At 37.7% G+C, this 25827-nt stretch overlaps 1 pseudogene across 2 annotated transcripts in view; it reads right to left on the bottom strand.

The window, feature by feature from the left end:
* Positions 1-25827, bottom strand: part of LOC145691704 (glucose dehydrogenase [FAD, quinone] pseudogene) — a 158785-nt pseudogene that overhangs the window by 78576 nt on the left and 54382 nt on the right. The window contains exon 1 of one of the 2 annotated variants that reach the window (XR_014132502.1): positions 7575-7721. The exons of the other annotated variant lie outside the window; for it this stretch is intronic. The product of XR_014132502.1 is annotated as a glucose dehydrogenase [FAD, quinone] pseudogene, transcript variant X3 (transcript). Of the gene's footprint in view, positions 1-7574; positions 7722-25827 lie in introns of those variants that run through there. 2 annotated transcript variants of the gene reach the window in all.

Here is a 25827-nt window from a genome sequence, read left to right as displayed (position 1 = left end):
TAAGTCGGAGACATTATAATTTTATACACAGTCGAGCGGTCTGTGTGTTTCGGCGCTGGCCTGACCTGACAAAATGGTGTTAAAAGATTTGAGTAATGATCAGCAATACCTTTTGGACATTTGTCGACCCATTTCAGAAGGTTTGTGTCCGCCAGACCTTCTGAAGGAAAAGCTTGGGCCAATTGTCATGTCCCGATGGTCCATGACAGGTTCTCGCATTCTCCGATTATATATTTGCACTCCGATCCCGAAGAAGCATTTCGTTAGCTTGCACAGTATGTCAGCAAAACATTTACACAAGTTTTAGGATGGAGAAGAGTAATTATAATAATAATAATAAAAAGTATCGACAAAGAAAGAGATCAAATCTACATGAATTTGTTCCGAAAGTAAACTAACGCAAATAGGTACATATCATGAGATGATCGATTGTTTCTCAACGGATATCACCAAGCCACCATTAACAAGGAAATTTTTTTCGAGCCAGAGAGAAGAACATATTATAACGGTGGCTACAGCTTCTGAGGATATTAGATGTTTCCCGTGCCATACGCAAGCAAGGGCGCTGATTTCCCTGTAAATTTGGGGGGCCCATTCAGATGCAGAAGGCATAAATGAGGATTTTAAGACAAATTGCTTTGAAAGTACGCCAATTATTGTACACTGTTAAATACAATAAGGGGGCCCACATGAGCTTTGGGGGGGCCTAGGCCACCTTGGCCCCCTAGGATCAGCACCCCTGTACGCAAACGGTGGAGAGGATGATACAACTAGTTCCAGAAGCGTCAGCGTTAGTGTGTGGAGCGGATCGAAGAGAAGCCTTTATTATGGCAAAATTAGTCTCGAAAAAATGCAAAAATTGAACTCCCAGCAGGAATATCAAATGTAAATGAGCCAAAAAATGGAAGCAAGTGGGTGGGCGGGTAGAGATCAATTTGCAGCCACCTCCTCATGGCGAATTCTGGGGATTTTCGGAGTGTATGTGCCAAGACGATCTAAAGATATAAGGGAAGGTTTATCAACAATTTTTCATGACCTATATTCATAATGTGCTTCGAAAACATCAATACAATTTCTTCGTCTAATTGATTATCATTTTTAACCACATAGGAACAATATTGCATCTCACTTTTATCTTGCATTTTATATTCAGCCTCAGAATGCTTCAGTGTGAAAAAGAGCCAAAGATTATATCTGTGCACCACAATTTTCTTCGTAGTGTCGTGCGGGTTGCATAGCTGCAGCTATAAAAATATTCAAGTCCAATCAGACAAAGGAAGGGGATGACCAAAAAAATCCAAATTTTCTGTGTAGACTACTACTAACAAGAGGCAACTTTTCCACAACCCGTCCAATCGAAATTCAAAACAAAAATGGCTGTGCAGCACAATTTTCTTCGTAGTGTCATGCGGGTTGCATAGCTGCAGTTATAAAAATATTTAAGTCCGATGAGTCAAAGGAAGGAGTTGACCAAAAAAATCCAAATTTTGTGTGTTGACTACCACTAACACGAGGCAACTTTTCCGCAACCCGGCCAATCGAAATTAAAAAAAAAAGGTTTTTTCGGCCCACCCTAATCATCATGGCTTCCACTGCAGAGGAATAACTTGTCTTCTGCAGAGGATTTAAAACGTAAAACATTACGGAGTGTTTTTAAAACATAATCATGCGCGGAAAAAAACTACTATTTATTTCTTATCCAAGACTTTACGTAAATCAATATGGCAGTTTATAATACTGCTCAATCCGGTGTGATAAGAATAAATTAGTCCTGAATGTTTCCAAATGCAAATCTGTATCTTTCACGAGGAAAGAAAATCAAATTAATTTTACGTATACAATAAATGGCACTTCCTTGTCTACCCCAAATACTATCAAAGATCTGGGAGTTATATTTGATAGCAAATTAACCTTTACTCAACACATTGACGCGATAACGTGTAGTGCATATAGAAACCTATGTTTAATTTATAGGATAGGACAGGATTTCTGCAAACAATCAACATTTATAAGGTTATATTTTTCATATGTGAGGTCAAAATTAGAATACTGTTGTACTGTTTGGACACCAAATGTCATTAAATACACTGATGCAATAGAAAATATACAATTTAATTCTTAAAGATGCTTACATACAAGAAAACCGGTTTCTATCCAAAGTATGTCTCCTATGAAGACTTGGTAAGGAGTTTTAATTTTCAAACATTAGAAAAAAGGAGATGTGTTTTTGATTTGTTGTTCTTACATAAATTATTAAATGGTAAAATTGATTGTCCAGAATTAGTTTCAGAAGTATTATTACGTGTCCCAACAGGTAAGACTAGAACAGCAAACGCTGGGACATTCTATTGTAGAAAAGCAAGAACAAAAATATTACATAAGTCTCCTCTGTGGAGAATGTGTGCTTCCTATAATGAAATGATTAGACTTCATGTAATAGATGTGTTTAGTATGCCAGAGAACAAGTTCAAAAGAATTATCATGTAATAACTTACGTATAACTAGATAACGTATATTTGTGTATGTATAATAGTGTATTTTAAATAATTCTGTATACGACACTATAACTGGGCATTAAGCCTGTTGTGTTGTCCTTATGAAATAAATAAATAAATAAATAAATAAATCCAGCGAGAGCCCATTTAAATTTGGGAGGAATCTTTAAAGCCATTTTATTTATCGCGAACTAAATAGTAACCAGCACACAGAAAGGATTTCTTTTTTAAAATTTGCCGACTTGCCTCTAGTTTTTCACATATTTTACATACAGGGTTATTATAAATGATTGGAGCGATTTCACAGCTTTATAATAACTGTATATTGCGATTGTTAACAATTACAAATGTTCGATTTGTGCCCACTTAGTGATTCGACAGACATCAAACCGAAAATCAAGTTCTTCCCATACTCGGCGCAACATGTCCCTATCAATGAGTTCAAAAGCATTGTTGATGCAGGCTCGCTGGTAGAAGAGGTGTGAACACTGAATCTTTCACATAACCCTACACAAAAGAACAAAGGCCTACGCATGGGGTTAGGTCAAGAGAGCGTAGATTCCATGACATGAAATGCTTTCTCGGCGCCTGTCGCCATCTTGCCTCACTTCACTGCTGCGCTCTCGTGGGAGAAATCTGAAGTACACCTGCAACAAACAAAACTCTTTTGAGTTTTTCTACGTTACTGTTGAATTTTGTTACAATATCTCAATTACTAGAGCTACAGTGAATTTATGAAATCGCTTCAATCATTTATAACAATATAGTATTTTATGTCACGTAGAAAGCTTTTTTTTTTAACGTCTAATCAGCCAACCGTGATGAAAGGAAATGGTTCAGTTTGACGTGTCCGTTAGGATAAGGGAGACGGAAGAAATAAAGGAATGAGAATGTGGGAGGAAACTGGAGTACCCCAAGAAAACCCATGGACCCACCACAAGCTTATTTGACCGGGATTGAACCAGGGGCCCCACGCACTATAAGTGAGAACTTTACTACTGAGCCACCTTGATGCCCTGCCTTCAACCTCCCTCCCTGATGACAGCGTATTTGAGTATTATCAGCAGTGGGAAAATGCTGTCGAGGAAAGAAGAGTCACTGGAATGTGACGCATAGCACACACTCTAATCTATGTATGATCCTCTCAGTTTGAGCCAAACAGCGATACGGTGTACACTTGGACATGAGCGCTATCTAGTTGTAAACCCTCCATGAGATAAAATTGAAAATCGTTCCACCTCTGAGGTGCAGAGCGTGAAAGAGTTGAAACATTTATGCTTGTTCCGGAAGTTGAAACATTCTTGTAAGCACTTTTCTCCAGATGTTGAAGTCAGAGAATGTTGAATACACTGAATACAATAACAGTTTTTTTTTTTTTTTTACCAGTTTGCCTTGTATAGAGTATAAAACGTTACTTTTGTTCATTTCCGAGCTTATAGAATTATTATAGTCATGATGCTGGTGTAAAATGACCTTGGTGTTGAATCTGATTTACTAGCTTTAAGTAAATACCGAAAGTATTTTGCGTACAGTATTTTTATCATGAAGAATTACATGGTATTAATGTTTAAATAACTTATATCTACCTTAAGTACTACCACAGTTAGAGAAATGTCACCTGGATAAATAAGAAATCAGTATTTCTATCTTCATTAATAGCTTTTACTCGTAAAATGTCCTAATCTTGACTCCCGAATTTTTGTTGTTTGCGGTAATGTGGTTTGTGACAATGCGTTAACAAGATGCATTCTATTACCGATGTTAGTAGTTATGATTTAGTTTAGATGTGCACAAAAATAAAAAAATAAATAAATAAATAAAAAGTTTGGTAACATTAAGGTTATTTCAGTAAGAGCTACCTTTTAACTTTTTTTTTTTGTCTCTATGTTTATTATTCTCTTTCTGTGTTCTTTCATTATCTAACCATTAAGTTTGTATTCACTCATTAAAATTCTATAATATTTCTGAACTGATTTCAAACTAGTACCTCATACTGTCAATCAAGGATATACAGTACTTAGGTATTATCAACTGTATTTACTTCATAATGCTTTAGAAGTTTATACCTCTCTTTTGAAAAATGAGTAAAAAGTAGTATCGTCGAAGGTACGAGACGAGCTCGCAAATTTTGTAAAAGTCTCGTCTCGTCTCGATTGTCAAAGAATTATTTCTTTTCACGTATCGATTATCAAAATATTTTCTAGTCTCGTCTCATCTCGAAAATTTTCATATCTCATTTTGTAAATTTAGGTACAAAATTTATGCCCCGTTTTTTTTTCCTTTAATTTTATCTAGAAGTTATCAGAATTTTTGCATGTTGTGAGAGATCCACGAAAAATGTGAAATTACTAAACGGCGTGACAAACATCTTAGCATTTGAAGGCGGCGCACCAAGTTCCTTGAAATACTGCTAGTAAATCAGAGGCTAGCGGTATTGCCACGTTTATTTTGTACACATCCATGCAGGGCCGGATTTAGCATTTTGGCGCCCCTAGGCCCAATAATTTTTTCCGCCCCCTAGTCTGGCTAAAGTTACTAGTCTGGAGCAGTGATTTGAACATTGGCACGCACATGGCGCATGCGCTCCTAATCACTCCGAGCAGTAGCGGTAGCCAGCCTAGTGGCAGTGGCAATACGATGCCTACCGCTCAACGACACATCTACAGCCAGTTCTCCCGTGTTTGAGATCAATGTTGTAACGAAGTTGATGCATAATGCTGAAAAATAGTTTAACTTTACCAACAATTATTTGTTCCAATGAACTTCAAAATCAGAATGCTTTATTAGCCTGATTTTTAAAATCAATTCAAAAAATATGTTAAGTTATGGCTATTTATTTTTATTTCTAGATATTTTTTATTTTTTTCTCTCGGCCGTGCGCCCATAGGCCCGGGCCTACCGGGCCTATTAGGAAATCCGGCCCTGCATCCATGTCTATCCCCTGTCACCTGATCACGCTGTAGTTTGTCTGCTTAGCCATAGCCACACCCCTTTACCACTTGGCAACTTCGCGCCAGAGCTTGCATTTTATTCGTTTAGCTGAAATGCCAAGATGTTTGTCACAGGCTTTAAATTCAAACTATATTTATTATTGGAGTATATTGTGTAATAACTTATATATTTTTGAACACTGATAAAAGGTGATTATTGTGTTCCTGAAGCATTTTATCAATGTATAGGGTGTTTCATAAAGAACGCAACTTTTGAAATGCCCGCCATTCTTGTTCTAGTAACTTGGTAGCACTGAATACAGTACAACCCCTCAAGTCCGAACCCCGGAAATCCGAAAACCTGGCAAATCCGAACACGTTCTCAGGAGAAAAAAAAATAACTACAGATGGAAAATGAAAAAAAAAATAGATTTAATGACTCAAATTTAGTTTTTTTTAAGGTTTTAACATTTTTAGACTTCATCCTTATTAAAAATCATTATCTAATTATATTCTTACAAGAAGACAGTTATAGATATGCGACAATCATTTTGGACATGAGTGTACACCCGCCAGTCAAGGTCACTGCCCTTTCGACCACTGGGCCACCCTGTCTAACCTCAGTCGTTGTTTTACCGCCAATTCAGTGACGAAATAAGTACGTAATATTATTTCCCGGGTAATCCGAACCCCCCGAAATCCGAACAGACTTCACCCCCAATTAGTTCGGATTTGAGGGGTTGTACTGTATTACATTATTTTCATCTGTTGTCTTTCTGGTTAGTAGTCACGCAGCGCCGAATAGCGCATGGTTGTTATCTGTTTTCTGTACGGATAGGAAAGGAGCGCTTCACGGCGGAACAGTATGTTGTCATAGAGAAGATAGAATTACAAAGCCATCCTTTGAACGCTGAATCTATATCAGAAAACAGTTTCTCACTATCTTTTATAGTTTTCCCTCTATTACGATTAACATTGAAACCGGAAATTTGTAGATATTTACCACTTCCGGTTTGAAGACAGAGAGTGAGAGAGAGAAAAATGGAGCCATCCTTTGGACACTGAATTTATGTCAGAAAACTGTTTCCAATATCTTTTACTGTTTTTGTTCTATTGCGATTACCATAGAAATTGGAAATTGTAGATGATTTCGTTCTGATACCTGTCTGCAGATCAATGGTTGGACATAGTCGTTCTACATATAGGGCTTCCGCTATTTATATGTTGCATAGTTTGGAAATAATAAAAACTCGATCAGCTACCGCAACAGTCAGACACTAAATTTGGCGGTAATTTTATTTAATGTATACTTGATTCTAATTTTCTGCATAGTTTATTATTTTTAAAAAAAAACTGCTAGAGGTTTCTAACATATACATAGTAAATCCAGTTGAGAATGCTCCAAGAGCATCTCCATAACGAACTTAAAAAGAATGGAGAGATGGAGCGGGAAGGATAACTGCGATTGTTCCTTCATGTAAAAATAAATAATTTTATCCGCACCTTCTTCTGTTTCTCGCAAAAATCGCAAAATATCATCTTTCTATGATGTACAGTTCCCGAGATATGGCTCCTTAAATCTACCGAAATCGGAACTATTTTTTTTTTTTTATTATTGCAGTATCACGGGAGCGGTAAATCATAGAGAGATGATATTGGTGTTAATCAATACCCAAGAGGATGTTGAATATTTTGGTATCGATATTAATTGGTGGCCACTGGCCAAATCAGTGACCAGTTTTACAGTGACCACCGGTTACTTTTTGGCACTAAAATATTTACCATCCTCTTAGGTATTGATCAACACGAATATGATCTCTATATGAATTAAGGTTCCCGAGATCTTAAATCTCTTGAAATCGGCCATTTTTTGGCCAATATCTCGGGAACGGTTAAGAGTGACGCGAAAAATTTAACCACTTTCTCAGATAGTTTTTGGTACTCTATCGACTGCATTGTTCAAAATTGAAAAAAGAAATCGCAAACAACAGACAGACGGACAGACAGACACACACGGACATAGATAATTTAGTAACGAAATTTTTAAGTTCGTTGATTACTAACATTTAAGAATATTTTATTTGTCAATGATGAATGGGGAACTGCTATTTAGAAAACAAATAGCGAACCATAATCTATGTGTACTTACCTGAAATAATATCTAGATGTGCTTCTCCTTTGTACAGCCAGGATCCAAAGTTTCACATACACAATCTTTGAAGTTGCCATGTGTTTTCCATTTTCTTCGTAGTAGGTATTGACCTTCGTGAGATATTGCCGTGATTACGTATCTCTCCTCACAAATTCCCCGCACTCAAATCAACAGGTTGTCCAGCCCATCATCACTTTCAACAGGTTGTCCAGCCCATCATCACTTTCTTTTTCCTGACAGCAAATACTTTCTCCACTCAACTCAAGTTAGTTGAACTCTTAATTCGTGTTCCACGTCCATGTCTTTTCTTTTATTCATTACTATTAATATTTACATGAGGATGTTTCTCATTTTTCATTTTAGTAACACGACCCTTGATTATACACAGGGTGTTTCAAAACAACACCGACAGCGTCTGGGAGGTGATTCCTGACACCAAGATAAGACAAAAACTACAGACCAATCTGGCTGCACAAATGCTTCCTTTTGGAGTTAAAGGCTGCCGAAAACAAGAAAAGATTAACTTTAAAGGTCGATAGCTCCAAAACTATGGGATCTACTGTAGTCGGGTCAAGGCTTTACTTAGGAACTAGAATGAGCCCTATCCAAATATCCATGTTTCAGAATGCTGCCGTACTTCCGAAAAAAATTTATATAGAGGTAGTTGGTGAGTACTTCAAATTATATGAACATAGCCAGATTCCCTCTATAAAAATTGTTGCGTGAGTACCGCCAGGATTCTGAAACGTGTATTTTTGGATAGTGCTCATATTAGTTCCTAAGTAAAGCCTTGATCCGACTACGGTAGGTCCCATAGTTTTGGAGCCTTTGACCTTTAAAGTTCATATTTTCATGTTTTCGGCAGCCTATAACTCCGAAAAGAAGCATTTGTGCACCCAGGTTGAAATGAAATCTTTGAGTTTTACGTCCCACGATTATGCCGGTTAGGCTAAAGGAGACGGTGATGATGAGTAATGAATGAAATGGTGGAATGAAGAAAGTGGGAGGAAATGGGAGAAAACCGAGAAAACCCACGCACACAAAGTTCACTTGGCGGGGGCTGGGATCGAACCCGGGACCCCAAGCACCAGAGATGAACGCTCTACCACTGAGCCACCGCGGCCCCCCGCACCCAGGTCGGTCTATACCTTTTGTCTTATCTTGGTGTCAGGTATCACCTCCCAAACGTTGTCGGTGTTGTTTTAAAACACCCTGTACATTAAGCGGTTAATTCTCTTCTTCTTTTTTCAAGTATCTCATTTCAAATGTAGTGAGTTGAGAGAAAATATTCTGTTCCCCACCAGGGACGCAGAAGAGGGGTGGGTTCGGAGTCCTTCAAAACTTCCTAACTCAAAATACAAGGGAAACTCTTAAAGTAAAGGGACTTGCAATTTCTCGCACTAGAGTGTGGTAACATTGAGATATCTAGCGCCAGTGTTGCCACAGTCCTTGCTCTGAAGTGGGCTGAAAAATAGTACCAAATTGAAACAAAAAGGGCTGAATTTTATACCAGTGTAATACACGGCTTTATAACACGAAACTGAAAGAGGTAATGTTCTAAAACAACCCCCCTCTTCCAAGAGCACAAATCAACGTGTGGATATAGATCTATAAAACGCTGAAATGTTCGGATATCTTTATATTCGTGAATATGGCGTCACTAATAAACAACTTAGCCCTCTAAGCCAGCAATTATGTCAATGTAATTTTCGTGTTATCTTTTGGTGTAGAATCTTTGCAATAACATAAATTATAGACTTACTTGAGCACATGCTGGTCTTCTTCAGAATATTCAACACTTGATTCAACGTGTTTGTGTGGCTCTATTTCTTTTTAAGGTTTGAAGATAATATTTCCACCACACCGCTTCCTTCTCGTCTCCTTCAAGCATGGCGCACATGCGCACACCTAGCGTCATTTGTATCCCAGTATACTTCGAATTACGAATTTTCTACACAAAGTTCCTGAGTGTTAAGCAGTGCAACGCCACAGGATACAAGTTTAACAGCATTTTTTAAGAATCAAACACACAGTATAAGTAACGTGGGATGCAGGAGAAATCTTACCTGCACTTTAGAAAATGTGACAAGTATTTGTTAAATGATGCTGAATTGGGTAGAATTGTACCAATTTTTTCACAAAAGGGGCTGAAAATGGGCCGATGGTACCAACGGGCCGATGAATGACAAAGAAGGGCTGAATTTGGTACAATTGTACCAAGTGTGGCAACACTGTCTAGCGCTGAATTAGTGTTGCCTGCTAAACTTTTATGCAACCTGTCACTCTTATTCCCGCGTTAGTCATTGGAGCGTAGCAAGACCGTTAAACATGGTAGCTCCATTGTCAATCTGCAGCAAGGAGGAAATTATTCGTTGAATGCAAGTGCAGTGTGGTGACAGATCACGAAGCAAGACCTACGACTTAAGGGTCTTCACTACAGCGAAATCAAACTACCCCTAATTTTAGAGTTTTTCTGCAATATCTTCAAAACAAATAAAAATATTGGAAAAGCAGAAACGTAGTGAACTAGACAAAACGATTTTGCATGTGATACCTTTACGACAATTCACCTATCTGTTTTTGGTATACCGCTATTTACAGAACCCGCAAAAAATGCTAAATCTATCTTCAGTTGCAAATCGAAAACAGATAGGTGAGTTGTGATAACGGTATCACATGCAAAATCGTATTGTCTAGTTCACTACGTTTCTGCTTTTCCAATATTTTTTATTTGTTTTGAAGATATTGCAGAAAAACTCTAAAATTAGCGGTAGTTTAATTTCGCTGGAGTGAAGACCCTTAATAGGGCGTTTCGAACAAGGAAGAACTTTATATGACGAGGAAAGATCGGGCAGGCCACCGACGTCAACGACTGAGAACAATTTGAAAGTCGTTGAGGGTATGGGGATGGAAAACAGACGAATCACAGTGGACGAAATCGCCAACGCTTTACATATCAGCCATGGTTCAACGTATTATATTGAAGGAAGCGCTGAGGGAAAAAAGAGTTGGTACCGATGCAGAAATCATTGATGCGGTGCAAAATTAATTACAGGTGCAACCGAAAACTTTTTTTTTTCTTCCGTCGGAATCAAAAACGTTGGGAAAAGCGCGTTGAAGTGGAGGGAGATTATGTATTAAAAAAAAAAAAATGTAGGTTTCAGTTTTCTATCATCAGAATAAATGCACCTTTTCTCGAGTCCCTTTACTTTTTGACTTCCCCTCGAACATTTGTACACTTTTTTCAATCAAACTATACTTGTTTAACAGAGAAATTATTTATGTGGAATAAAAATTTGATCTTACACTTCATTTGTACTCTTTCTATTATATATAGGCTATATATATATATATATATATATATATATATATATAAACCTACATCTACCATTGTTTCTGAAAACATAGATGAAAGTACTTTACAATTACTTATGATCCTTTCGGGTACGGAAAAATTTCCGTTCAATAATACAAAAAGTAGTGACTTGTAGGATTCTACCCTCCTCCCAAGGCTTGAACCCCTTGCAACAAAAATTTCTGGGTACGCGCCTGTTTTTCACCGTTAAGTGGAAGATTAGCTTCCTGTGTTAATACGAGGGTTGGGGCAAAAGTCATGGCAACTATTTTTTTTCTTGCAGATACGTGAGCGGATCACAAACTTCTATGTGTCGTGTGGAAGTTCTGCAAGCATAGTGTGTATGCAGAACAACAGATGGCTCTGTGATAGCTGGTAGTAGCACAGCGAGGCCTGTGAAATCAGTCAGTTGGTGAGTGTCGTGCGAGATGGAAGTAACCCGTGTTGAACATTGCGCTTCCATCAAAATAGCCGTTCTCCGAGGGTGAAATGCGATGGAATGTCACAGTGAATTAGTGGAAGCGCTTGGTAATAATGCCCTACCATACCGGACAGTAGCACAGTGGGTAGGAAAGTTTCAGCAAGGACTTGTGTCAATCAGTGATGAGCAATGTTCGGGACGACCTGTCAGTGTGCGGACCGACGTGGCACGTGTCGTCATCCACCCACCGTACTCTCCTGACATATCATCCGGTGACTTTGATCTCATTCGAAAGATTAAGGAACCACTATGTGGTAGGCGGTTTACAACACGCGAGGACATTGCTAATGCTGTGCGCGAACAGGTGACCCGATTCACACATGGTGTGGCAAATGCTGAGGCGGATGGTATTCAACGCCTCCCACATCGCTGGCAGCGCGTAGTGCAAGTAGCAGGGGACTACTTTGAGGGTTTCTATGCTCAGGTTTGTCATGTCAACTGTATGCGTACTGTGTTGTCATTCTTTTGCACCGTGAAGGTCATATAGCCCTGTATACTACCGTAATAAATTAGTGTGTTACGATATTTCAGTGGTATTCATTGTCCACACATGTAGTTAACACCTTGTCCTTTCGTATGTATATGTCAGATTTTCCAACCGGACTGGTATCTTCAAGACAAAAAATAGTTGCCATGACTTTTGCCCCAACCCTCGTAGTTTAAGTTACCTCTGCACATATTGGTAAGAGTAATTCCGAAGGTAGATGTCAGTCAGTTGTTGTGTAAGGCCAGTGTCTTACTTTTATGCTTCCAAAATATGCTATGCATGCTTGTCGGAACGGCTTTGACTGTCCGTCTGTGGACGGAAAAACAGAGCAAGAATGGTAAGATACTATCGAAATTTGGACTTTTGTAATCGATTCAGCGTTCGAAGAATAGGTTTCATCTCGTTCGTTAACTCTCCATTCAAATCGAAAGTGGTTCAAATTTTTAGTCATTTCCGATTTCAACGATTATCGCGATAGAACGAAAGTGGGAACAGTTACCGAGAAGTGGTTTTCTGATTAACATTTAACGGCTTAAGGCAACGTTGTACGACTATCTCGAGCACTCTATCGAAACCGGAAGTGGTTCGAATTTACTATTACTTCTGGTTTCAATACTAATTTCCACAGAGCAAAAATTGTAACAGGTATAGAAATGTGGTTTCCTGCAATGGATTCAGTGTTCCCAAAAATAAATTCCATCTTCCTCATTAACCTTTTACTCCAACCGGAAATGATACTAATAGCTATTTCCAGTTTTAATATTTATCGAAATAGAACAAAAATCGAAATAGATAGCGGCAAGTGGTTTTCTGAAATAGATCGAGTATCTCAAAAGAGTATTTCATTACAACTCACAACACATTTCGAAAACCGGAAGTATTTGAAATTTACTACTACTTCCGGTTTCAATAGTGATTTTCGTAGGGCAAAAACGGTTTAAGATATTGAGATGAAATTTCTTGTAATTTATTTATTTATTGAACAAATTCCCAGATACAGCATAACTTTGCCATTTTACACAGGGACATGCTAACAAAAGGAAAAAAGAAAACAAGACAACAATAACAACAACATAGAAAAAGAGTGTAAAAGTAAAACTATTCCGTCAAAACTCGTTTAATTGCTCTTTCAAACACTGGGTAGGTCGAAAAAATGTCTACATCAGTTGTTACTTGATTATAACAGTTTGGTATTCTATAAAAAAGAGACCTCTGCATAATAGCCAACTTAGGACGGGCAAGATGGAATAGGTGGGTATTCCGGGTGATGCGGGAAGGGACACGTAAGGATAGTTCTTGAAGTAATATTTCCGATCTTAAGTTTCCATTAACTATTGTATGTAGATACTTCAGGTCAGAGATAATTCTGCGTACTTCAGGAGTCTGGATATTAAGATGTCGCAAGAGTTCCTTCTTAGATAATAATCGAAGTGAAGGAACACGAAGTGCGTGTAGAGATCATCCATATACAGGACAAACAGCAGAGGCCCAAGTACATTCCCCTGAGATCACGGGTTGGGGGTTAGAAGTCGCCCCTGAAAGAACAACTCTCTGTTTACGGTCCTTCAAGTAGCTTGTGATTAGAGAGAGAAATTTGCCATGTACATTAAATCTATTGGAGAGCTTATGAAGAAGATGATGATGATGACTGACAGAATCAAAGGCCTTCGAGAGATCAAAGTAGATAACATCTAATTGAGTATTGATTCAGTGTCCCAAGAATTTGTTCCATCTTCTCTTTTAACCCTATATTCAAACTGGAAGTGGTTTAACTTAGCAATTTCCGGTTTCAACATGTACCGCCAGACAACAAAATTAGTGTTAGATAAGGGCAGGCAGTTGTTTGCAAACGACTCAGAGTCTCAAGAGAACATACTACCACAACCCGCAACACTCTACCAAAACTAGAAATACTTGAAATTGATTACAACTTCCGGTTTGAATATGATTTCCATATAGCAAAAACGGTAAGAGATATCGATTTTTTTTTTTGGGCCATTGATTCAGCTCTCCAAGAATACATTTATTACCGTAGAACGAAAATGGTAATATATAGCCACAAGTGGTTTTCTGCTATATGGATTTTGTGCCTCAAAAGAGCATATTGTTCCAACCCACAACAATCTTCATAAACCGGTAGTGGTAGAAATTTACCACTACTTCCGGTTTTAATACTGATTTTCATATAACAAAAGCGGCATGAGCTGTCGAGATGAAGTTTTTGCAATTGATTCAGCGTCCTAAAAGGTTCTATCTCCTCCGTTAATCCTCTATTCAAACCGGAAGTGGTTGAATTTCGCTAGCCTACTACTTCCGGTTTCAATACAGATTTTCATAGAGCAAAAACAGTAAGAGATATCAAATTGCAGTTTCTTTTTGCAATTGATTCAGTTTCTTAAGATTATGTTTTATCTTCTTCCTTAACCATCTATTCAATCCCGATTTTTTTCAAGCTAACGATTTTCTGTTTCAATTTTTACCGTCATAGTACCAAGAAGTAAGACATAGCGAGTGATGGATTTTTTATATGGATTCAGAGTCCGAGAAACAGGTTCTGTCATTGGTATTATTAATCTATTGCAACCAATAGTCACAGATGTACTACTTCAAGTTTGATAGTTGCATTTCGATACTTTGGATATCTACTGTCCTTTCACACTGTGAAACGAAACTTACTTGTTATTAGTTCTTCACTCAGTTGAGATATACAATTCTATACAGCTTGTACTCTATCAAAATACTTGGCTGAAGGTTGACATGGTGGTGCCTTATGTTGACAAGTGATCGGCACTGTTGGGGACCTAGATTGGCTAATGGTCGGCATGGTTGGGGATTGACAATTACCAATATAAATCTGCAAAATACGTTTGGCCTAGCATAGTTTGAAATGAATGATGGCCATCCTACAATTTGCGCCATTTATCCAACAGTTCCGACCTCGCATTCCCAACCACGACTTTACTTCTTTCATAAAGTTCACCTAGATAATTAAGTTCGTTGGCAAATGCTCAGAATAGTGGCCACTTACAATATAGGACCAACGTTGGTAGTTGGCTACACCCTGTTTCCCACTATTGGCCCTACTGCCTGTGCTGCTGGATTATATATAGATGGTTAACAAAATAATGATAACAGCAATAATTTGCCACACGTAAAATGTGTGAAATGTTAATACTAAAGATGCGTGTGCAACACCTGGACATTTTTACTGGTGTATTATAGTTGACTTATGCAAGATAGAAAAGAGACATGAGATGAAAATAGCAGGTGGTGGTGTTACAAATTGGATCCTCTCTAAACTTCAAAGAGGCCAAACCGTTGTTGGGCGATTAGCTAGAGCAATGTGACTAGGGTGTTAGATTTGCGCAGTGTTGTCAGTGCGTGAGGAAAATTTCTTGTAGCTGAGAAGGGATATCCTTTCGATTCTGAACCCATATATATAGACATACTCGCAAAAACAATTTGACCTCTTTGAAGCTTACCATCAGAGAGGTTTTCCAATTTGCAACACCACGTACCAGCTTCAGCACACGCCTCCCTTCTACCTTGTATAGATATGTAATCTTCCCCGCTAGAGTAACGTTATTTCAGATTTTGCGAGGGAGAGCAAGATTGTCCACCGACGTAAAAAAATCATGTTTTTTTTAAAATTATTAATATACTTATATATAATTTATCAAAGAATATTTGTTTCTCAAAGTCAAGCGGAAAGGTCAAAGCCTTCCCTCCCCTCCCCAAATGACACCCTGCGGGTCCTACCCGTTACCATTTTAGTAGAAGTAGAAATTGAAACCAGGAGTGGTAAGGGATTTATTCAGTTCTGGTTTAAATACAGGTATAAACATAGAGATACGAATTCATAAAATTATTTTGGCAATACTTAATCTATTATATCTGGTGTTCTAAGAATGGCACCCAGGGACCACAGAGCACTATTCTACAGGTCAAAATAAAGCGAAAATGCTATATGGCGCAATGTCCTTCGTTGTCTCCTTCAGCCGCTATGGAGAATCAAAATTTGACTATATCGCAGGGGCAGATCCAGGACCGACTTCTGGGGGGGGGGGAGTTGTCATACTGCTACTTTTAAGGGCTCCAAACTTTGGGATGGGTTTTATTTATATATATAAAATAAGAAAGTTTCCTCTTCTGGGGGGGGCAATTGCCCCGATCGCTTCCCCCCTGGATCCTCCTCCACTATAGTCTATCGTAACATCGCATATTAACCGGGAACCATTAACATTGCTGTACAAACTTCATCAAACAGTTACATCGATTGTTAATGTAATAAATGATGCTACTGTCAATGTATATTGACTTTAACTGTCATCTGGCAAAAATTCTTGACGGATTGGTTGATCTAATCTATGGTTCTTGGTCTGCGACCTTGCCACATAGTGCAATTCGCGTCTCCAGACGAGGACCTGAAAGGTATACAAATATATAGGCTGTATTGTTTGGTTTATTTTGACTTGTAGAGTAGTGCTCTGTGGCCACCATTTTTAAAACACCCCATTGTATACAAAGTCGGCTCTGGATTTGCCGACGAATGTGGTGGTAGGGCAGGCTGGATAAAAAAAAGGAAAAAAAAAAGAAAAGTTGAATAGACCGAGGTTTTATAATTACAGTACTTTCTGTTCCACCCATACCGTTGAAAACAGAATATAAAGTTCAAGAATAGCTTTTATGTATATTTCCTGACCTTACACACCAGTACTTTCTAAATATTTTTTGTGTCCTCTACTGTACGTTTTAAAAATTAATTACAGGAAAAGGAAGTCCTTGAATTACAACATTGTATGCACTCTAAGATTTGTATTTTATGTGTAACTTAACTGCAGGAATTCTGCATTAACCTTGATGCACAATCATGGGACAATTCTTAAAATAATAATAATAATTAACTGCACGAAACATAAAATGACCAATATGAATACATTAGATTTTAAAATAAACAAAACATTAACAGGTGTAGAACATCATAAGAAGTAATTTAAAATTGTATGTATATTACTGTTCATTGATATAGCATTATATAATTGTGAAAAAGTGGGCCTAACATGTAAGATAAAATGAGTCAAAACTTACTTTACAGATTTAGTATTTGAAAAAAAAAAATCCTAATAGATGACTGTTTTATCCTTTTAACCGTATTCTGCGATGTAATGTCTCTACTTACAGAAGCAGATGATATCAGGTTAAAGGTCGAGTAGATCGTTTAAAAAAATCCTAATTTGTTACGCCTTTTATTTTTAAGCTAGCATAGTTCGGAGCAGGCACGTAGCCAAAGATGAGGTCCGGGGGTCGGGACCACTCTTTCGAAATCAGAAATGAAAACAGTAAGAAATAATGAAACAAAAAGAAACGAGAAAAACAAGAATCAGCGTTATATATATATAAAAACCTACAGCAAGCGCTTCGTTACTCTTTCTCATGAGGAGCTTTGTATTGAGGAAAGGGGGGGGGTAAAATTGATATTATTGTAACGACGGAGCAATCCGAATTTCATCTAGTTCCATACTAATCCTGAGTTGAGTTGAGTTGATTTTAGTTTAGCGACCCTTTCAGCAGCGAGGCTATATGAGACGTGGACCTACTGATTAACGTGGAATCCGAACCACTCCCGCCGGGAATCGAACCCGGGTCTCCCACGCCAAAGGCGCGTACGCTAACCGCTTAGCCACGAACAAGCTCCCTCCATACTAATCCTATGGACTACAAATGACGATCGATAAACCGGATCTATCAGATAGACTCTCAGGTAGAACTTAAGAAACGTCCACAACCACCAATAATATGAGCCTGACGTAGGTTCCGCTTACGCTTGTTAAAGAAATTTTTAATTTCGTGTCAACACTGATCCATTTTATAGGATGTTTTTACTGCCGAAAGAGATCTCATTGCTATCCTTAACTCTGTAAACAAAGATAGGAAAAAAGAGGAAGAAAGAAGACAAGAAGATCCGAGTTCGAGTGACTTCGGAAGACAATATAAAGAAAAATATGGATAAGAATAGTTTCGGTTGATCGAGCCCCTGGTGTGATAACCACAGTATTTTATGTCACGCTCCTCCTCATTACGAAATCCTGGCTAAATGAACCAATATAGGTTGCTAGTAAAATAGTTTAGAATGATCAAGCCCCTGGTGTGATAACCACAATATTTCATGTCACGGATCTTCCCCCCCCCCCCCCATTACGAAATCCTGACTACGTGCCTGTTCGGAGGCTTGATAGTTGAGAGAAACTGTAAGAGGTGATTCCTTACATCAAAATAAGAAAAAAAAAAAAAAAAAAAAGGTTCATATGAACCTGGGAGGAAAAGTGCTTAGTTTCAGAGTTAGGGCTGTCCGAACCCATGGAGAAAGCTCAATTTTAGCACGTGCTATTTTGAATCAATGAAATCGTAGAGTGGAAATCGATATCAGTTTTTGTATACATATGCAATCCAAAAATGCATATTTCATCAATGTGCAATGGGTGTCCAAGAGATTTCCTATAGAGTATATAACTCTCACAAATCAGGGGCGGATCCAGGACCGACTTCTGGGGGGGGGGCGGTGGGTATAACTCTCACAAATCAGGGGCGGATCCAGGACCGACTTCTGGGGGGGGCGGTGGGTTGTCATACTGCTACTTTTAAGGGCTCCAAACTCTGGGATGGGTTTTATTTATATATATATAAAATAAGAAGGTTTTCTCTTCTGGGGGGGGGAGATCGCCCCGATCGCTCCCCCCTGGATCCGCTCCTGTCACAAATGCTCTCGAGAGAATTTTCAGATATGCTCTGATTTCAACATGGGTTTAAAGTAGGCAAAAGGTAAGCCTTGACAACAGCGGATGCGGAAAACTTCGCTGGAAGAAGTTGGAAATGTTAGGAACTGCTAACACCACGCCCGTTAGTGCTCAGAATAACGTGTGGGGCGATGTTTTGTGTGACGTTTATATGTGCAAAAAAACGTGAAATGTATCGTGACAAAATACGTTGCAGCACACGTTATTCAAATACTAGAAACAGCAGCGGATCTGAAAGGTAAAAGTTGGGAGGAGCATCCAGAACCCAGAGTATGATAGGTTTACACAAATCATTTTATATCTCCTCGATGCATATCTCCCAGTTAACGGTTGTTTAAGCAGTTGAATAAAATGTCACCAGGTGAAACAAGTCACAGGAAACTGTTTTCTACTCTAAGAATGTATCCCAACTAGTAATTTTTAAAAAGATTTGTCTGGGTTTTTGACTCAGCCCTCCCATTCAAAAACTTTCTTTTCGTACGTAAAAAATTGACAGAAAACATACAAAGAAGTGAAATTTTGTGAATAGGCTAACGTGGATATTAATTGTATATACATGAATACTCTTTTTTCCGATTAGGAATAATGTGTACCTGTATTTATTGAATAAAACTTTGAAGGAAATAGCAAGAAATTGTAACAATTAATTTTGGCTTTTCGTGTCCCTTCGTTACTTTTTGTCTTCATTTTCTTATATTTTACTACCAGCACACAGTGCCACAATACTTATAATCGTGATCCATTCAAGAACTAATTTGTCCATTGCCTGTATTTGCAAATTGATTTACAATTTTTCATGGGTCCTGTAGAAGTTTTCAGCTTAACTCTGTTCCTATGGATATTTTGGGCGTTGACATTTTGGACCTCAATTATTGTTTTTACACATTCCATGACAGAAAAATTGCAACTGAAATTATATCTAATGTTTCAAACAAGTTTCCAATAATGAATAAAAATCAAAGCTTGCTAAAAACTTTCAAAAATATATAAATGATTGTTTCAATAATTTTTAGCACTCAAAAAGACTGGGGGCCTAGCCCCTCCTTCCTGGCCTTGGGATAGATCCGTCACAGACTAGGAAGCGTGGAGCTGGCAATCCCTAACACTTTCGACTTGACACCAAAGCTTTGTATTCACTATTGTCAAGGCTTATCTTCTGTTTACTTTAAACCCCGTTTGAAATCAGAGCATATGTAAGAATCTTGTTGAGAGCAAGTCTGAGAATATTGTAGTCTGTAGGAAATCCCTTGTACACCCAGTGCACATTGATGAAATTTGGATTTTTGAATTGTGGTCGTATGAATTCCTTTACACTGATATGGATTGCAGCAATTCCAAATACCACGTGCTGAAGTTGAGCTTTCCCATGATTTTGTACTGCCTTAGCTCTGAAACTATGCACTTTCCCCACAGGTCAATATTACTTTTTTTTTCTTAATTTGGTGTGAGGAATCACCTCTTTCCGTTCGTCACACCATATGGTTTATTACCTATAAACTTACATTTCTAATAAATACTATATCAAACTATCCTAGTTTAGCAGATGTCTAATATACACACGATAAACATAACGTATTATCTGTCAGGAAAGTAAATGTACACCTGTTTTTCGAGTCTGGCATTCCTGCTCTCCATCCGTGGAGAGTATGAGAATTAAATCAATCAAATGTTTACTGAGGGGCAAAAAGAAAAGTTTAATCTGAATAAGACATTGCAGAGGGACACAAGCTGTGAATACGAATAGTGCATAGTTAAAATAAATAACGACACCGAAAGAGAAAGCCAGAAACAGCTGTAAAACTTAGGAAAAAGAGTAAAATTTGTTGAAGTGGGAACATAAAACAAAAACACAACAAATACGCCGAAAACTAAATGTTCACCATGCCATGATCTTAGTGTAGTGGTTAAGGTGCTGGCTTACAAATGCAAAGGTCGCCAGTTCGAATCTTCGATGAGGACATTTTTAAAATTTTTTTGTTTATAATACATGCAGCTCATGAGAGATGGTAAAAGAGGTCGTATTTAGTCTTTCGTAGCAATTATTATTGGTAAGGTTTAGTACTGATAATACTTTTTGTCTTTGCGTATTGCTTTTATTCATTTCTTCATTTCAAAAGACAAAAATATCCGAAAAAATGCCACCAAAATTCCTCATATTTTGAATGTAAACGCCATTTGCAATTAGTAAAGAATAAAAATTGAACGTTCTGATGTAGCTGCAAAAAGTAAAAAGAAAAACATGGAAGTAGACCATACTCATGGTTATTAAAAATACAATTTCTACATGCCTTACACCTCCCGACCACGTTTCTACGTTAGCAAGTAAGAGGTTTGTGTTTAGGTTAGGCTGGTCAATACGTTTTGCAAAGGGGCCCGGTTTAGCTCTGACGCACCACAGGTGCGAGAAGGGAGCAAAACACTTTTTCTCTCTCCCTCTGTGTGTCTGTTTATCTATCTATCTGTATATATATAACACTATTTGTGAATGCCATAACCACCCTAATTTTCAGCAGATTGAGATGAAACTTGGCACAAACATTAATTGTTGAAATATCTTCAGTTCGTTAACCAGAATAATCAGACGAAAGTGTTCAAAATGGCGGTCCTTTAAACTCTTAAAAACTTCCAAGGGAACCAAATTTCGCCCATAAATGGGTATTCAGAAAGTTTGAATAACTTTCCCTCTTTTACTGAAATATTTGTGTGCAGAGACTTATTGAAATATTGGACCCGATAAATCGCATAAAGAATGTTCACGCCCTTTTCGCTACGGTCAGGCTTTTTTTTTTTTTTTTTTTTTTGCAGGAGGGGGTTATTTTCGTATCGGAACAAGATGATTGTTAGTGATGATATGAAATTACACATTGAAAGTGAAGCGTGTTATTTGAAAGAATAATATAATAAATGTGCTTTCCTCTAACACAGAGAACTGTAAATCATGTAATTCGAGTTCGGGAGCCTGAATGGCGAGGAGTGTTATTTGATTTGCTTTTTAGTAACACATTGCATTGCAAATAAAGGTAGGCAACATTAGTGGTAACTAAAGCAATAATAATAATAATAATAATAATAATAATAATAATAATAATAATAATAATAATAATAATAATAATAATAATAATAATAGGTGTTGTTTGTGGCAAGGCAATATCTTCCTCAATTCTTCTTCAAACGTAATAATTGTAGCGCCATATCTCCCTTACAAACAAAATATTAACAATTTATATCGAGAGAACGGGAAACTGTTGAGTGATGGGAGCAACGTTGGACAGTATGCACTCATAGTACTCAGAAAAATAAGCGATTTCAATGAAAAATGAACGAAGAGTCATTGCCGTGGGTAGTCATGGAGCCAAGCAGAGCCCTCTTTAGGCAAAATGTCGATAACTTATATCGAGAGAACAGGAGGTGATAGTGAGATGGGACCAACGTTGGACACCGTGGACCCATAAGGCGTATCGAAAAAATTAGGGGAGGGGCGGGCACCAGCCAGCCTTACTTATTTCCACATAATAATATAAAATTATATTGTCGAAATACACACACGACTTAGCTAGTAATATTTCATATTATTATTATTATTATTATTATTATTATTATTATTATTATTATTATTATTATTATTATTATTATTATTAATATTATTATCGACAGCGTCTTTTCATTACGTGTGCATGTTTGACATGAAGCCAAAGAGAAGATCCATCATTCGTAGAAAGAATAAGAATAGCCAGTTACTTTAATTGTGAACGATGGCGAAAAATACGAAGAGTGTGACAACCTTAGCGAAAAGAAATAATACTTTCTCTCAATTGGATAAAAGATCAAGCCGAGATAGATTCGAACTCGCATGGACGGCGCGAACAGTCAGTTCATTGTCCACCTTTTTTAACTGACTCACCGAACGTGTTTCAGTAACTTACTTATTGCTAATTTTACTTGCTTCACTCGTTTAACTTGGTTTTTCTAATAACTTATAACGACAGGGGCACGAACACAGAAACATCGAGGACAGTTAAAAATCGTAGATGCTCTCCCGCCGGGAATCGAACCCGGGACACCATACACCAAAGGCGCACGTGTTAGCCACTAGACCAGCGGGCAGGGCACTGCTCACTCTCTGTGTCGTTAAGGATTACGACCACTGTATTGCAAGCTATCACTATCCGGAATTATTACTTTTCGGACTCCCGAAAGTAAAACCGGACAGATTCCGGAATTCGGAAAATTCCGATTTTGGAATAATTCCGGAATTCGGAAAAATCCAGAATTTAGAAATTTCTGATTTGTTTAACATTCCGGAATTCGGAAAAATCCGATTTTTTTCGAAATCCGGAGTTTTTCTCAATTCCGGAATTTTCTAAATCCCGGGTTCTTTCCGAGTTCCGAAATTATTCTGAATTCCGGAGTTTAACTGAATTTCATAATTTTCCGAAATCCGGAAAGTGAAAGTTCCGCTTCCAAAAAATGAATTTATTTTGGTTAATATGAATCGTGGCGGAAATACGTCTTTGACCAGGTAATGGCGACTGCTTTGAAAGAAATGGGGTGTATGAGATTTCAATCTGTCATATTTGTAGTTTCCTGTGGAGAAAATATAAACTTGTGAACCAGCGGTTTAAGAACAACTCAAGTTATTAATGTAAACTTTGCCGACTTCATAAAGGAAATACGAAAGACATTTTGAATCGAAGAAATATAACATACAAGTTTGCAAGCGGAGACAAAGAAACCTTATGTAAGCAGACTAAAAACGAATCTTTTACCGCATAACGATCGCGGTTGAGTGGTCAAGGTGCTTGTGCGAATGCACATTGTGATTTTTTTTTTTTACTTTTTACTTTTTACTTTTTACTTTTTACTTTAGAATTTTTGATTGCGATTGATCAGCGATAACATATGTTTCATTATATTCAGATATTTGAATACTCGGATGTTTCAATATTTGAACTATCAAATCTAATAATAATAATAATAATAATAATAATAATAATAATAATAATAATAATAATAATAATAATAATAATAATAATAATAATAATAATAATAATAATAATAAACTAATAATAATTATTATTATCTCGTAGAAGATTAAAAGCTAGGAGCTAATTATCGCTCAGGTCATACCATTACAAGCAGAAGCGTGACATTTGGAAAGAATATTTAGGTTTGGTTTAATGTTGCTCACAAGAGGACTTTCTCATCTCGTTTCTAAAACAAATAGAATAACATGAGAATTAACATTTTACATTCGAGACGGGTCAAGGCTAACTCAAAATTTTCGTCTCTCTTTGGAGATGAGAATCGAGACGAGACGAAAAGTATCGTAAACATTTCCCTTCTTGTCTCGATTCTCGAAATAGTGTATGTCCATTCTTTAAGTAACAATTGCTCTGTAGACTGAATCTCATAGGCTATTTCGTTACATTATATTTCAGAGCTCATTGAATTATGCTCTGTGTAGGTATTTTGTAGCAAATCTTTTATATTTACCTCTGCATATCCTAAAAATTAGTTTATTATATGCCTTACTGTTGCGTGATATTCAGTTATATTTATTTTAGGTATTTTCCTTAAAACATACAGTAGAATACTTTCTACATGAAACTTCAATGGAACGTTGGTAGTTGCAGAGGTGTGTCTTGAAGCAGTAGCGTAGCCAGGATGTGTGTTTAGGGGGGAGGGCAAGTGCTGTTATAGGCACATATAGAAAAATTACAAACAAAAAATATATAAAAAATTACAAACATCAAAGTACCAAAGTACATTATCGGACCTCTTTGGGGGAGCGGCCCCTCCGGCCCCCCCTTCCCTACGCCTCTGTCTTGATGGTACGGAACCCTTTCCCCGAAATCTCTACTTTTAAGTAAGTTTTGCCAAATTTCAACGGCAAGTTTAAAACTTTTATTATTATTATTATTATTATTATTATTATTATTATTATTATTATTATTATTATTATTATTATTATTATTATATCAACACCGTGTATAATCTTTAAAAGATATACGGTTTGTATCTGAATAGTAAAAGCTAATTGACTGTCGATCTCGGTCGTCGAGAAGTCTTCAGGAGGGAAGGACATCGGTCACGTTCTGGGTTTGAGTTCCGAAGGGACAAGTTTTCGGGCTCGAGCCAAAAATTGTTAAAAGTTATAGGCTTCAGCCAAACATGTTCAAAACAGCTGGGACCGGGTTTAGGCTTCTCAACGGCTCGAGCGGCTCGGCTTACAGCTCATTCACTATCGAACCGAACCAAGAAGTGAGCCGAGCAACAGCTCACCCAACCGAGCCGATTTGAGCCATCGGCTTAGTTGAGCTGAATCGAAACGTGCCGATGGACTAATTTCAACTTAGCTGGCTTGAACCGGTTCACATGAGCCGAGTAGGGGACCTATCCCAACCGAGAAAGCTCGAGCCATCGGCTCAATTGAGCTGAGTCGATGGCTCGTTCCAACTGAGCCGGCTCGGGTCATCGGCTCATCCCAACCGAGCCGACTCGAGCTGTTCGCTCAGTTGATACGAGCCGAGCCGGTTGATATAGCTACCCGAGTTGGTCTTCTGCTTGGGCTCAAAAATTCGACAGTGCAGGTCTCAGCCTTGATTTTAAGAACAACAGTATATACTTATATTGGTGATTACGACATTTGAGGCTGTCTCGTAATAATAAAAAAACCCTTGTCTTCTCGTTATTTAGACGAGACGAGATACACAAAAATTGCCCCACGAGATGCACTAAAATTACGAGACGAGACGCACCCCTGTCGTGAGCAGCACTAAAAATTATTCCACATTAGTGCTTACATTTCTGATGGCTTTCGCTTTCCAGTCTAATCAGGCCATTATTTAAAAAAGAGTTAAAACGAGCTGAACGAGCGAGCGAGCCATTATCAAACTCGACTCAACGCGAAACTCGCCCTGGAAAACAGCTTGACCTTGATCGCTACGCGGTAAACGATTCGTCTTTAGTCTGGTTACGTTAGGTTTCTTTGTCTCCGCTTGCAAACTTGTATGTTATATTTTTTCGATTCAAAATGTCTTTCGTATTTCTTTTATGATGTCCGAAAAGTTTACATTAATAACTTGAGTTTTCCTTAAACCGTTGGTTCACAAGTTTATATTTTTTCCACACGA

The sequence above is a fragment of the Thermobia domestica genome, chromosome 8 (genome assembly GCF_964235325.1).
Source record: "Thermobia domestica chromosome 8, izTheDome1.hap1.1, whole genome shotgun sequence".
In the NCBI taxonomy this organism is placed as follows: Eukaryota; Metazoa; Arthropoda; class Insecta; order Zygentoma; family Lepismatidae; genus Thermobia; species Thermobia domestica.
This window is presented reverse-complemented; position numbering and strand designations above follow the sequence as displayed.